The 14,520-nt window shown below is 35.6% G+C and overlaps 1 long non-coding RNA gene across 2 annotated transcripts; it reads right to left on the reverse strand.

The window, feature by feature from the left end:
- Positions 1-5,153: 5,153 nt before the first annotated feature.
- LOC133858763 (uncharacterized) lies at positions 5,154-14,086 on the reverse strand. Of its 2 annotated transcripts, XR_009898581.1 has the most exons (5): positions 13,883-14,086; positions 13,740-13,804; positions 7,068-7,132; positions 6,598-6,654; positions 5,154-5,451 (listed from the first exon to the last, which is right to left on the reverse strand). It is a non-coding gene; the product is annotated as an uncharacterized LOC133858763 (long non-coding RNA). The 2 variants fall into 2 exon arrangements; XR_009898580.1 differs by lacking the exon at positions 7,068-7,132.
- Positions 14,087-14,520: the final 434 nt, after the last annotated feature.

The raw sequence follows: 14,520 nt of genomic DNA on the forward strand, positions 1-14,520 counted from the left end.
TGCAATTCCGTCTGGTTTTAACGCCTGAACCAGACGGAATACCCTAAAGTGAGGGTTTAGGATAATTGAATACCCGGGATCGACAGTTTTTGAAGTTTAGTGTCATTCCGTCAAAACGGCCTATAGTTCGATACCCTTTTGTGAAGTTATCCCTTTATTTTTTTTGGGGGGTGGGGGGAAATATACACTTGAGTTCTCTACACTCTATTCAAAAAAAAAAAAAAAAGAAGCTGTCTACACTTACACCCCTCTAGCACTTACCTCCAAATTTTAGAAAGTGACTCAACCTCTCAACTATCACTCCCTTACCGTTAAAACGTGTCACTTATGCCACGACTTTTTTTTTTTTTAATTTTTTTTTTTTTTAACTTGAAACTTCCCAAAATGCCCTAAGCATTACGAAGAAAAAAAAAAACCGAAAAAAAAAAAGAGAGTCCTCAGTAATAGAATGAGCGATTATATATGATTTCGCTACATTCATCAAAAATACATTTGATTTCGCTAGACCTAGAAAAAAAGAAAGAAAGAGAGAGAGAGAGAGAGAGAGATGCTCCTGTCACCACAAAAATGCACAGTATTGTTGATGAGGGGCCAAAAAAATAAAAAAAATTGACTAGAAGTTTCTTTGGAGAGGTTGGCAGAAATTAAAATTTTGCCAAAGTCCAAACAAACTGAAAGCTACTCTCATCCTGTTTTCGACAATGAAAGTAGATAAAAATTGTCATGATGTATCTATAGTTAAAAGCTATAGTACCCATAGCAGCACTCTTGTTTGAAAGAATGTTCATCTCAGGGTAAAAGGCTTCACTGATACAGACCAGATAGGATCACCTTCAGATAGAAGGTCTACCACAGGGTATTACACATTTTCAAGAGGAAATCTCGTGACATGGAAAAGTAAGAAGCAAAGCGTAGTTGTCCGATCGAGTGCAGAAACAAAATGCAAAGCAATGGCTCATACTGCTAACGAGCTAACTTGGTTATAACACTTCCTTCAAAAGTTAGGCTTCCCAACACTTTTAAGTAGACTTCCAATCCTTTGTTCCATGAAAGGACCAAGCACATTGAAATAGACTGCCATTTTGTACAAGACAAGATGCTAAGTAGATGAATAGCTACACCATTTGTGAACTCTGAAGACCAACTTGTTGATGTCTTAACAAAGTCATTATGTAAGAGTCGATTAAAGTATCTCTGTTTCAAGCTCGGTTTATATGACATATATGCTGCACCTTGAGGGGGAGTGTTAGAGAGAGAATATTATGTTTTACTCTTCTAGAAGATAGCCTTGATGAGGTTTCCCTACCTGTCTCAACCAGTTGTCTCTTTCCAGAGTATTCTTTGTCATATTGTAAATTCTTCTCCTATATATATGGTGAAAAATAAAGTTAACTTCTAATTTAGCAGTGCGTGTGTGTATCGTGTAACAAAATATCAAAATACGGAATTAAAAGAGACAGATATTTTGTTAACGAAGTGAAAACTCAATTAAGAAAAAAACTACTCCGTGGTAGCCAAACGCAGGATATCCACTATTCAGAAAACAAAGCTAGTTACAAAGCAATAGCACTTACATACCCTTATGCAGTGGTCGTACCTTGAACTCTGATTTGTAACCCAACATGAACGTCTTCCAATCAAGTCACCTACTTGAAGGGGTCTTCAATGGAATCCTTTACCTTAGGGATCCTCCCTAAGATAGACTTCACACGAACACAGCAACAACACTTCGGTAACAGCTAGAGAGCCAGTGGATCAGCATAACGACTCCTAAAATATACTCTCTAAGCAATACGAAATTCAATACCGAATTCTTACAAATTACATGCCTAGATGCCTCTATTTATAGACTACAAAGGGCCTAAAACGAGTCTGAATCTATTTTCTCTAGGCGGCGTCCGGACGGACAACTGTGCAACTGGCTTTCCAAATTCCCTGAAATTCTTTCTTGAATAAAGCCCTGTCCGTCCGGTGTTGCCCTAGCGTCTGTACTGTTGCACTTCTGCTGCATGCAATTTCCATAGTAAGGACTGAGCGTTCGGACAGTGTAGACTGACATCCAAACGGTTGCAACTCTTTTGCACGTCTTGCCTTATCAAGGATAACGTCCGAACGGAATAACGTCGTCCGGGCGGTTGTAGCTGTCTTCCCAAATCTGTGTTTGGAAAGGAAATCCTTTTACTTGTCGAACACTGAAAGGCATCTGGACGTGTTGCTGAGATGTTCAAATGGATGCAACCTGGAACAGTTCGAAGCTTCTGGACACAGATGGGAGTTCGGACGGAAATATCTCGTTGTCCAGACGAATGTTGCTTGACTGATGAGCGTCTTGATGGAATACCACGTTGTCTGGACAGATGCAAGGGATCTGAACTTCACTATCTTGAATTTTGTACAGAGTCTTCTTGAAGCACATAACCGAAGTGTAGACTCATAACAGTATCCCTGATTAAAAAACAACATTACATAGAAGTGATTTTGTCCAACAGAATGCAGCCAATCACAAACTAATATATGGGAATGGATAAACAGAGGGCTAATATAGAAAAAAAAAAAAAAAAAAAAAAAACTCATTTTCCTACATTCCCTTCTTATTTTCATTAACATATTAAAAAGAAAAAGATAAAGTTCTCGTATACGAAAAGTATACAAGATAGATAACCACATTAAAGGCGACGACTTTCTATATAATACTCCTAAAAGAAACCCTAAGGTCATTTATTCACATTTGCGACGTTTAGGCTTCTCTCCTCCCCAAGTTGGTTCTCTTCTCCACTGGACCACCACACTATCAATCTTCCTCCTTTGTTGGTGTATAAAGGCATTCATCTTATCAAAGTATTATTTTTTGATTGTTTTCTTCTTGTGCCCTTTGTTGTTTTGTACATTTCTTTTGGTTGACTACCAGCCTTTTTAGGTTTCAAATCTGTGGAGGGATGGATTCCATCTAGATCTACATGGATCCAAATGGTTTTCTAAAAACAAAAGAGTATTCGTGGACTTTTTTTTCTATTAAAGGAGAAGGGGATATTCAAACTAGTGACCTCCACTTTATAAGGCGTGGCCCCCAGCTGGTTGAGCTACCCCTTGGAGTTAACTTTTTTCGATTCTAGTTTTTTTTGTTTGAAAGGGTAAAATTCTTTAGATGAGTCATTCTTTAGGATGGCACCTTACTACTTTCTAGGGGTGAAAAGCGGGTGGATAATAACTGTTGGAACTAGTGTCCAAAACTCTAATTACATTAAGTAGCTTTTACTAAATTGTATAATATTGAGCATTTCACGTACACACACACGGGTGGATAATAACTGTTGGAATTGGTGTCCAAAACTCTAATTACATTAAGTAGCTTTTACTAAATTGTATAATATTGAGCATTTCATGTACACACACACACACACACACACACACACACACACACACACACACACACACATATATTGTTACTTTACATGTACATATATGTTTGAATTTATCATATGATATACATGTAAGGTCTCTTAGATTATATTGAATATGGTCTATGGTGTGAGTAAGGAGTTTCACGTACACACACACACACACACACACACACCCACACACACATTGTTACTTTACATATACATATATGTTTGAATTTATCATATGATATACATGTAAGGTCTCTTAGATTATATTGAATATGGTCTATGGTGTGAGTAAGGAGTTATCACACAAGATCTGAATCCATAAATCTTGTAGTCTTAAATTTATGGATAGTTCGCAGTCAGTAATGGAATTTGGCATTCCATTTGCTAAGACTGTTACACATCAAATCTTTGTGATTTATCTTATTCAGGCGAAGTTTGAGGCTTTGGGTTGATGTGTATGTGTTATTTTCTGAACAGACCTTGGTAGTTGTTTTTCCATGAAAATACTATCAAAAGGAAAAACTCATACTTTCAATATTACTTTTGATATTGATTCTAAATCTTGAGAGGATTTTGCACTCAGATGTTAATTGTAGATCACTTTGATGCATTAATAGGTGAGATCAAATTGATAGCCAAAATACTCGGTGCGTTGGGTAATCGCAATTAACATTGTGAGAAAAGCTTTTCCCAAAAAGGAATCCAAGTTCTTTATTAAAAGGATAAGAAATTTCCCCTTGAGGTTTGATCTTATGGTGTGGATTATTCTAAGTCTCTGCCCAGAGAATTTTGGTATGAGATACAGAAATACAAAGTACATATGATAAGGCTTTCACGAGTACAAGAATGATATATAAAATCAGGGGATTCAAGGAAAAAGAGGTAGAGAATTAAATGACAGTATCTTGGCTTTAATTCTGCTACAGAAGATTTCATGGAGGAATCAAAAGTCAAAATTAAGTAAACTTAAAGATTAATTGTTAAATAAAAAATATAAACTGGAGTGCAATTATAGTTGTTTAGTGGAATCAATAGTAATTAAATAGTGTCTGGAAGGGTCAGAACTATTTTGTCTAGTTTTTTATTTTTTTTCCTTTAGATCCCTCATCAAACTGATTTAATTTAACCAATTCAGGCCTTTTATTCAATGGGCTAGTGTTTTTTTTTTTTTTTTTTTTTTTTTTTTTTTTTTTTTTTTTTAATTAAAAACAAGGTTTAGAGAGAAACTATGTATTGGATGCAATGGGAGATTGAGCCTTGAGATAAAACCCCAACCCATGAGCAAGTATAGGACGCATGGGCCAGGGAGCTTGATGAGTGCCAAATATTATATATTTGGACCCCTTAATTTGCATGTGTTAAACCTTTAACTTTGGTTTTTTTTTTTTTTTTTTTTTTTTTTTTTTTTTTTTTTTTTCTCTGATATTTTTTGTTAGTTTGAGTGTTTTAGTGTTTTGCAGATCATTGAGAGAAAATAGCGATTTTTATGTGGAATTGCAAAGAAACGGGAAAACAAGTACATTCTAATTTGTTGGCTTGAGCACATCTCTGCCCAAGATGCTCGAGCGAATTCCAAAAGAAAAGAAAAATAAAAAGGAAGAAGTTATTTTGTAGATGTAACGACCCGTTTTTTTTTTTTTTTTTTTTTTTGAAAACATACAAACGGATCTTCACAGTGGCACGACTACATGTCGCTCAGCCAACATATGGCACATGCCCCATAACATGCACTTGATAATCAGAGTTACATTTAACAGCGAAATATAATAATCAATGTGCAGCGGAAAACATATCATAAGCGGAAATACATCTAATACATAACAGTTAATTACAAGAAGAGCCATTTACAAGTCTATCTATTTAAGGCTTATAAAACATATTACACTGACTATATACTAAAATACAGGCTCAACAAATACATATGCCACGTATGACATGAGCCATAAATAAAATACCCAAATGCGGACTACCCATGAGTCCGTGACTTATGACTGTCGCGATGTGCTCCAATCATAGCATCCCATACGCTAGGTGGACGAGTCATTATCTATATCTGCAGAACCTGCAACCAAAGTATCAATGTCTGCACGGTTGCGGGGGTTACCTTATCCGCACAGGTGGAATTATGAACCCACCGCCTTAGCATAAATAATTACACTAAGCCTCAGAGGTATACTATTCACTGAGTTTTCGCAAAGAACCAACTTTTCCCTTTTTAGTCATGCGTACACTATAATAGCCAGCATTTTATAAACTTTTGTTTGAAAATCCCCATAGCTGATATAGCAGACACTGACTAATAGAAAACATTTAAAGCATACTATGCAGCTGAGCTTATACGTAGAAGTTCCATAGTTGGAAACAACTACGTACATCCGCACGTACTATATTACTTTTGATTCAGTGAGCGCCTGATAGAAATATACATAAGCTATTTTCCATTGAGACTCTTGTGCATACTAATACGTTTAGAAAAACTACTCATAGTATAAAAACATCACACTCATAAAAACCTTGCTATACATGCTGATTGTTTTATGGCTTGGGAATTTAACCTAAGTATAGTGCTTCAAGGGAATCTAACCCATGATCGAGGACTTCAAGGGAATCTAACCCAAGTAAGTACCTCGTGAATACTTTAAGGGAATCTAACCCAAGTAAGTACTAGTACCTCAAGGGAACCTAACCCAAGTAGGCACCTCATGGGAATCTAACCCATGGTTGAGGACCTCAAGGGAATCTAACCCAAGTAGGCACCTCGTGAGTTTGCCAAGGGAATTGAACCCCGGTCTTATTCGTTTCATGCTCAATGCTCATGCACAAATACAATACATTTAAATTCATGGACCTGACTTTAACACATACTTTATTCATAAAACATAAACAGTTCAACATGTCATTTTCTCAAACAATTTGCATAACTTAATTTCCAACCGCAGCAGGCATCAAAACATAGCTTAAAATTCCAACCGCAACAGGCAATAAAACATTTCAAATCATATCTCAAAACTCCAAATATATTTCATACTCATATCTGAAATCATCTTAAATCACATAAACATTATTATCATATTTCAACATAATTAAAACTACTCAAAACATTCAAAACATATAATTAACATCTTGTCGGTTCGATATGAAAAACACATTATTTGCATTCTTATAAAATACATAAAAAATAACTTTTCTCAATGAGTAGAATACTCACATTGGCTGGGCGGATATTAAGCACTAGGTCTCCTAGACACCACCATGTAATGTGTCACTGTGAAAATAACATTGCACTATTTAGCATTTTAAATAATTAACACCCTAACTAGCACTTGAATCGTTCAAGGTTAAACCGTTAGAAAACCCATAATATTTTTAAGGGTTCCAAACATCTACCCATAAGTCCCACTACCGTATTAAAATAACATTAACCCTAAAATTACGTTTACGAATCTTTTTACAATAATTACTAATTTATTAACATAATTTAACGATCTAGATTTTAATCACTTAAAAACCTCCAAATTAATTTAACCCATCAAATTAAGGTTTCTAACTTTAAATCATAATTTATAAAATACTACCTCAAACACAATATTATTAACCCAATAGCTTTTATTAAGGGTTAATCACATAAAAACTCAATTAAAATTAAATACCCAAAAGTTAGGGTTTGAGGAAACTCACCAAAAATTCCACCAAATGTAAATCCGACACTTGGAGAGTGTTTAGCAAGCTCCTCACAACAAATCCTATGAACACATAAAATCAAACTCATATATCTTTAGATTTAATCTAAAATCTCAAAGACCAAGAGCTTGCGAAAATACCTCAAACCAATCGGTAGAAACGTAGGTCGGGCTTTGTAGATTACGTTTTCGAAATCAGATTTGAGTTTGAACGGTTAGATCTTCGTATATCAGTGTTTTAAGGTGAAAAATCAAAGGGACTTGAAAACTACCCTTTTGTTCTTCTCGGTCTGATAGGAAAGAGGTACACTGCCTCTTTCCGTAATATAAGGCGCAAAGCGCCTTTGCTTCTTCTTTTCTTATATATATATTTCTTTTCTTTTAAAATGGCCGTGCGCAAGTGTGAAAGGCCATTTGGCCTTCATGTTTTATATGGCCCACACGGCCATTTCGTTAAATGGCCGAATGGCCATGTAAAATTGCCATTTTTTTTTTCTTTTACTTTTTTGTTTTCTTTTAACTTTTCTTTTTCTATTCTTCTTTTTCCTTTGACTTTTTCTTTTGATTTTCTTTTTTGATTTTTCTATTTTTGATTTTCTTTCTTTTCTATTTTATATTCTTTTCTATTTTCTTTGTACCTAAAAATATTACTTATATTTTCTTTTTATGGCAACCATTTACAAGTCCATAGGATAAAATAAAACACTTTGTTTTATTTTACCACACTAAATTGACTTATTTTTATGTAATCCTAATAAACCATTTTATAAACTTTGGTCTTTTAAAAATATTCTCTTACATTTTAAATACACCTAATTAAGTTTAATTAATTATTTACTCAAATTTCTACTTTAATTATTAAAGAATTTCCCGGACATTACATCATTCCCTCCTTATAAAAATTTCGTCCTCGAAATTTGGACATTAATCGTTTTACACATACGAGCATGCATTCTATATTAGAAAAACTCATGCAAGTATGCATTTTACTTGAGATATTTTCGCGGAAGTGGTATGAATAACAATCATACCCGGATTTATTCGATGAAATGGGGAATCACTCCCACATTTAACGATCACGTACCTATGTGGTTTCCTCAACATCGTGATTTCACCACAGCGTTCGAACTAACGAAACGAGTTTTGTATTTTCTTACAAACCATAGCTCGTTTTGCACTTCTTTATAGGTCAATTTCCTTGAATACAAAGAAGCACATCACAAGTATAAGGTCGCGAACATGTTCGCAACAGAGAAATACTGGAAAATGGCATGAATGGCTGCTAAAATTAGGAGGCATCATGACCAATTATGCGACGGATATACGTTTTGCACTAGGGACGACTCAACATATCCAAAATTGAGCACATCCATATTGCCCAAAGCATTACATATTTCACATTGGCGACACCTTGCATTTCACAAGATCACCAATTTGAAACACAAATTTGCGGCAATATTTATCGACATTGCTTACCATCACTATGTAGTGAATATCCACTTTGAATGAGTGCAATCCTCCCTAGAATCATGCTCCACTTCAAAGTTTGCTGATTGTTTCACTCCAACTTCATACCAAATGAAGTGGCATTCATTGTTCACGTCTATGCGATGTTATGTGTGATACAACGTCAATAGCTGCAAACTACCATAACTAGTAGTTACAACCAATGGCGAGTATCATAACCGACTCTATAAATTCTCACACGCACAACTTAGGCGTATCCTCAAGTATCTAAATAAATCTCTCAGATTTGCCGTCCTCTTGCGGAGGGTATGATGCGCTAATGTTCCAAGTACACTTAGAGTCAATCTCGCCAGCACAAGATTTCATACACAATGCATTAGTCGTGACAGTGGCTTAAGTCACACGACAAGACATCTTGCCATCCAAATGTCCAAGCACAACAAGCCATCATTGTTGTCTTACGTTTCCGTTTCTCAACACAAAAGTGCATCAAGGTGATAAGTGTGAATGCTACACACTTCACCATAGAGGCATTGTCCACAAAATGGTAGAACATAGATAATAGCTACCATCTGTGAACCATGAGGAGAACGATGCTACTCCTGATCCATAATTGATAAGTTGCATAGGTTATATCCCTGTTATTACACAAGGGTGCATCCCCGCCTATCGTGATGTATCTGTGCAAGCCACATACTCAATAATCTCAACGGGTAGTTTAAGCACATGTGCAATTGTGTGTTCTTGTTCTATCATATTGACTACGTGTCCATTCTCGTTCATTACATAAACCAAGAATGACACTTATTCAAACAAAAACTCGCATCTCATGAGCTTGGCGAAGAATTATTTTACTAAGCACTTCCAACACCGATACCAAGTGTCTTCCATGCACAACACAATTAGTCGCATAGACTAACTTGTCAACGTTACACTCAGCTACTCAAATGTCAAGGTACCCATGGAACGCTTGATTCATCAAGTCCATAAATACCAATGGTGTATTTGTCAATCCAAATGGCATCACCAAAAATTCATAATGGTCATACCATATATGGATCGCTGACTTTGGCACATTTCTTTCGCACCAAAAGTCAATGGTATCTCGAAAGAAAGTCAATCTCCTAAGAATATCGAAACTCCTTAGAGTTGACTAAACAAGTTGTCAGTTTTCCATATGGAACACTCATCCTAGATCGCCACCAGGTTTAGCACACGGTAATCTATGCACGACTACATAAACTCATGACTAAAGTGGAAACATCTACACTATCTGGATGTTCCCAACTCGGACTCGATATGAGCTTGGCTTAGGCATAAGCCAAACACATGTATGCACTCTTGGACATTCATCATTGTTAAACATCGAAGAGGAATTGCGAAGTAACTCACAAATGAGACCCACAAAGTTCGAACTCCCAACATCGTGGGGTAGGAATACAACTACCCACTCGTGATTATCTACGTTCACTTTTAATCTTTGATCGTCAATCCATTCCAAATTGACACCAAAGCCCTACCGAGTTAATATCGTAGTTCAACATAGTAAGCTTTATTGTTTAGTATGTTGAACACTGAAATTCTATATGCATGATATTAAAACTAAACACATTACATGTTGAAGCTAAATATGCCAACATTGGAACTCTACACGCATAACACTGCTAGCTTTGCTGGCAGAGTCTTTTCTCTAATATCGATGACACACTTGTTCACACGCTCCCTGTAAGCAAAGGCGTCATCAACATGAGTGGTCATGCATAAGTTCTAATCTAAATGAGACATGGGTGGACCATTTAGCATATCAAACTAAATGAGTTAGACACTATAGCTCATCAAGTCAAACACTTGAGCTAGCAATGTCACCACCCATATAATGCTAAGGAAATGACCTCCATGTTAAATGTGAACAAATGTGTCACCAGTAGAAATGGTCACGCACGTTAATTTTAAAGGTTTGGTGCCCATTATGCATGTAACTATGCATAGTAAGACATACGATTGAATAAAACTCAAACAAGCCAAATGCACACAATGCTACAACATAAAGGTATAATACCTGTGGCAGCATCGGCAGCATTTGCGGTGGTTGGATGAACTTCAACATTGCTCGGTGTGAGTGGGCACACCATTCTTGAGCAAACCGTCTTGGCTGATAGTTGCCCGCTAAAGGTACTCGACTTTGGCAGCAACAAGTTGGCGACCTCACGTGAAATGGCCTCGTCAACCATATTTACAATGTGTCCTAGATCTTCCTCGACATACATCCGAGTGTAGCTCCCACACTCTACACTGGGCAACGCTAGAGTTGTTTTGAGTCAAAGCGGCTAACGATGGACATAGCTTTACGAGGTGGCCAAGTCTACCACATTGAAAGCATACCCGTGATTCAACACGACACATGCACCAAAGTGTGGCTTCCCACAATTGGTGCACCACGTGACACCGAAACGGCTCGCAAAGACATCATATTCTCCAAGGAACTTAGAGAGATGCCTAAAATCCCTTCCACCTCAATCACCACTGAGGAATCCTTTTCCTCATTGCATATCAACAATGCTTGTCTTGGCGGCATGACTTGTCTGTACAATGAAATGCCATATAGACAATACTACGTAAAGAAGATTACATGCATCACAATACCCATGCAATGCACCTAAAAAGCTTATTCTAAACCGTTCCTAATCTAAACGATATACTCTACACGATCACATTGAAGTTAACCTACAATGTGAAAGTGAGAGGTAAACTAACTATACATAAATCAAAAGATATGTGTCACATAATTCATGTAATGCATATGGAGTATTACATTTTAATTTCCTATTTTTGTTGATGCTTTTAAGATTTCCTATGGCTCTTTTGTTACTCTTAGGCTCCAACACAACCCTAGGCTTCCGCTTATCCGCTTTTCTAACCAACCCTAGAGCTAACCGCTCTGATGCCATTAGCTGTGATGACCAGTGTTTTTTTTTTTTTTTTTTGAAAACAAACAAACGGATCTTCACAGTGGCACGACTACATGTCGCTCAGCCAACATATGGCACATTCCCCATAACATGCACCTGATAATCAGAGTTACATCTAACAGAGGAATATAATAATCAATGTGCATCGGAACATATATCATAAGCAGAAATAAATCTAATACATAACAGCTAATTACAAGAAGAGCCATTTACAGGTCTATCTATTTAGGCTTATAAAACATATTACATTGACTAAATACTAAAATATAGGCTCAACAAATACATATGCCACGTATGACACGAGCCATAAATAAAATACCCAAATGAGGACTACCCATGAGTCCGTGACTTATGATTGTCACGATATGCTCCAATCATAGCATCTCATACGCTAGGTGGACGAGTTATTATCTATATCCGCAGAACCTGGAAACAAAGTATCAATGTGTGCACGATTGCGGGGGTTACCGCATCCGCACATGTGGAATTATGAGCCCACCATGTTAGCATAAATAATTACACTAAGACCTCAGAGGTATACTATTCACTAAGTTTTTGCAAAGAACCAACTTTTTCCTTTTTAGCCATGCGTACACTATAACAGCCACCATTTTATAAACTTTTGTTTGAAAATCCCCATAGCTGATATAACAGATACTGACTAATAGAAAACATTTAAAGCATACTATGCAGCTGAGCTTATACGTAGAAGTTCCATTGTTTGAAACAACTACGTACATCCCCACGTACTATATTACTTTTGATTCAGTGAGACTTAGAAAATAATAGCATTTAAATCATGCAACCATCCGATAGAAATATACATAAGCTCTTTTCCATTGAGACTCTTATGCATACTAATACGTTTAGCAAAACTACTCATAGTATAAAAACACCACACTCATAAAAACCATGCTATACATGCTGATTGTTTTATGCCTTGGGAATTTAACCCAAGTATAGTGCTTCAAGGGAATCTAGCCCATGGTCGAGGACCTCAAGGGAATCTAACCCAAGTAAGTACTAGTACCTCAAGGGAACCTAACCCAAGTAGGCACCTCATGGGAATCTAACCCATGGTCGAGGACCTCAAGGGAATCTAACCCAAGTAGGCACCTTGTGAGTTTGCCAAGGGAATTGAACCCTGGTCTTGTTTGTTTCATGCTCAATGCTCATGCACAAATACTATACATTTAAATTCATGGACCTGACTTTAACACATAATCTATTTATAAATCATAAACAATTCAACATGTCATTTTCTCAAACAATTTGCATAACTTAATTTCCAACCACAGCAGGCAATAAAACACAGCTTAAAATTCCAACCGCAGCAGGCAATAAAACGCTTCAAATCATACCTCAAAACACCAAATATATTTCATACACATATCTCAAATCATCTTAAATCACATAAACATTATTATCATATTTCAACATAATTAAAACTACTCAAAACATCCAAAACATATAATTAACATATTGTCGGTTCGATATGAAAAACACATTATTTGCATTCTTATAAAATACATAAAAAATAACTTTTCTCAGTGAGTAGAATACTCATATTGGCTGCGCGGATATTAAGCACTAGGTCTCCTAGATACCACCTTGCAATGTGTCAATGTGAAAATACACAATGCACTATTTAACATTTTAAATAATTAACACCGTAATTAGCACTTGAATCGCTCAAGGCTAAACCGTTAGAAAACCCATAATATTTTTAAGGGTTCCAAACGTTTACCCATAAGTCCTAGACACTAACTAAAACTTAAACAATATTAACCCAAAGTATTTACTAAGGGTTAGATATAAAAATCACTATTTAACTATTTACTCATAATATTAATTACTAATCCGCAATTAATTTCACTAACCCATAAATTATTTTCATTAATACTTATAATAATATTAGCCCTAAAATTATATTCACTAAACTTTTACATAAAAAACTACCGTATTAAAATAACATTAACCCTAAAATTACGTTTACTAATCTTTTTACAATAATTACCAATTTATTAACATAATTTAACGACCTAGATTTTAATCACTTAAAAACCTCCAAATTAATTTAACCCATCAAATTAAGGTTTCTAACTTTAAACCATAATTTATAAAATACTACCCCAAACACAATATTATTAACCCAATAGCTTTTACTAAGGGTTAATCACATAAAAATTCAATTAAAATTAAACACCCAAAAGTTAGGGTTTGAGGAAACTCACCGAAAATTCCACCAAATGTAAATCCGACACTTGGAGAGTGTTTAGCAAGCTCCTCACAACAAATCCTATGAACACACAAAATCAAACTCATATACCTTTAGATTTAATCTAAAATCTCAAAGACCAAGAGTTTGCGAAAATACCTTAAACTAATCGGTAGAAACGTAGATCGGGCTTCGTTGTTTACGTTTTCGAAATCGGATTTGAGTTTGGACGGTTAGATCTTCGTATATCAGTGTTTTATGGTGAAAAATCAAAGGGACTTGAAAACTACCCTTTTGTTCTTCTCGGTCTGATAGGAATGAGGCACATTGCCTATTTCCGTAATATAAGGCGCAAAGCGCCTTTGCTTCTTCTTTTCTTATATTTTTCTCTTTTTTTTTCTTTTCTTTTAAAATGGTCGTGCGCTAGTGTGAAAGGCCATTTGGCCTTCATGTTTTATATGGCCCACATGGCCCTTTCGTTAAATGGCCGAATGGCCATGTAAAATGGCCATCAGGCCATTTTTTTTTTCCTTTCACTTTTTTGTTTTCTTTTAACTTTTATTTTTCTATTCTTCTTTTTCCTTTGACTTTTTCTTTTGATTTTCTTTTTTCCTTTTTCTATTTTTCATTTTCTTTCTTTTCTATTTTCTTTGTACCTAAAAATATTACTTATATTTTCTTTTTATGGCAACCATTTACAAGTCCATAGAATAAACATAAAACACTTTGTTTTATTTTACCACACTAAATAAACTTATTTTTGTGTAATCCTGATAAACCATTTTATAAACTTTGGT

The sequence above is a fragment of the Alnus glutinosa genome, chromosome 1 (assembly GCF_958979055.1).
Source record: "Alnus glutinosa chromosome 1, dhAlnGlut1.1, whole genome shotgun sequence".
Classification (NCBI taxonomy): Eukaryota; Viridiplantae; Streptophyta; class Magnoliopsida; order Fagales; family Betulaceae; genus Alnus; species Alnus glutinosa.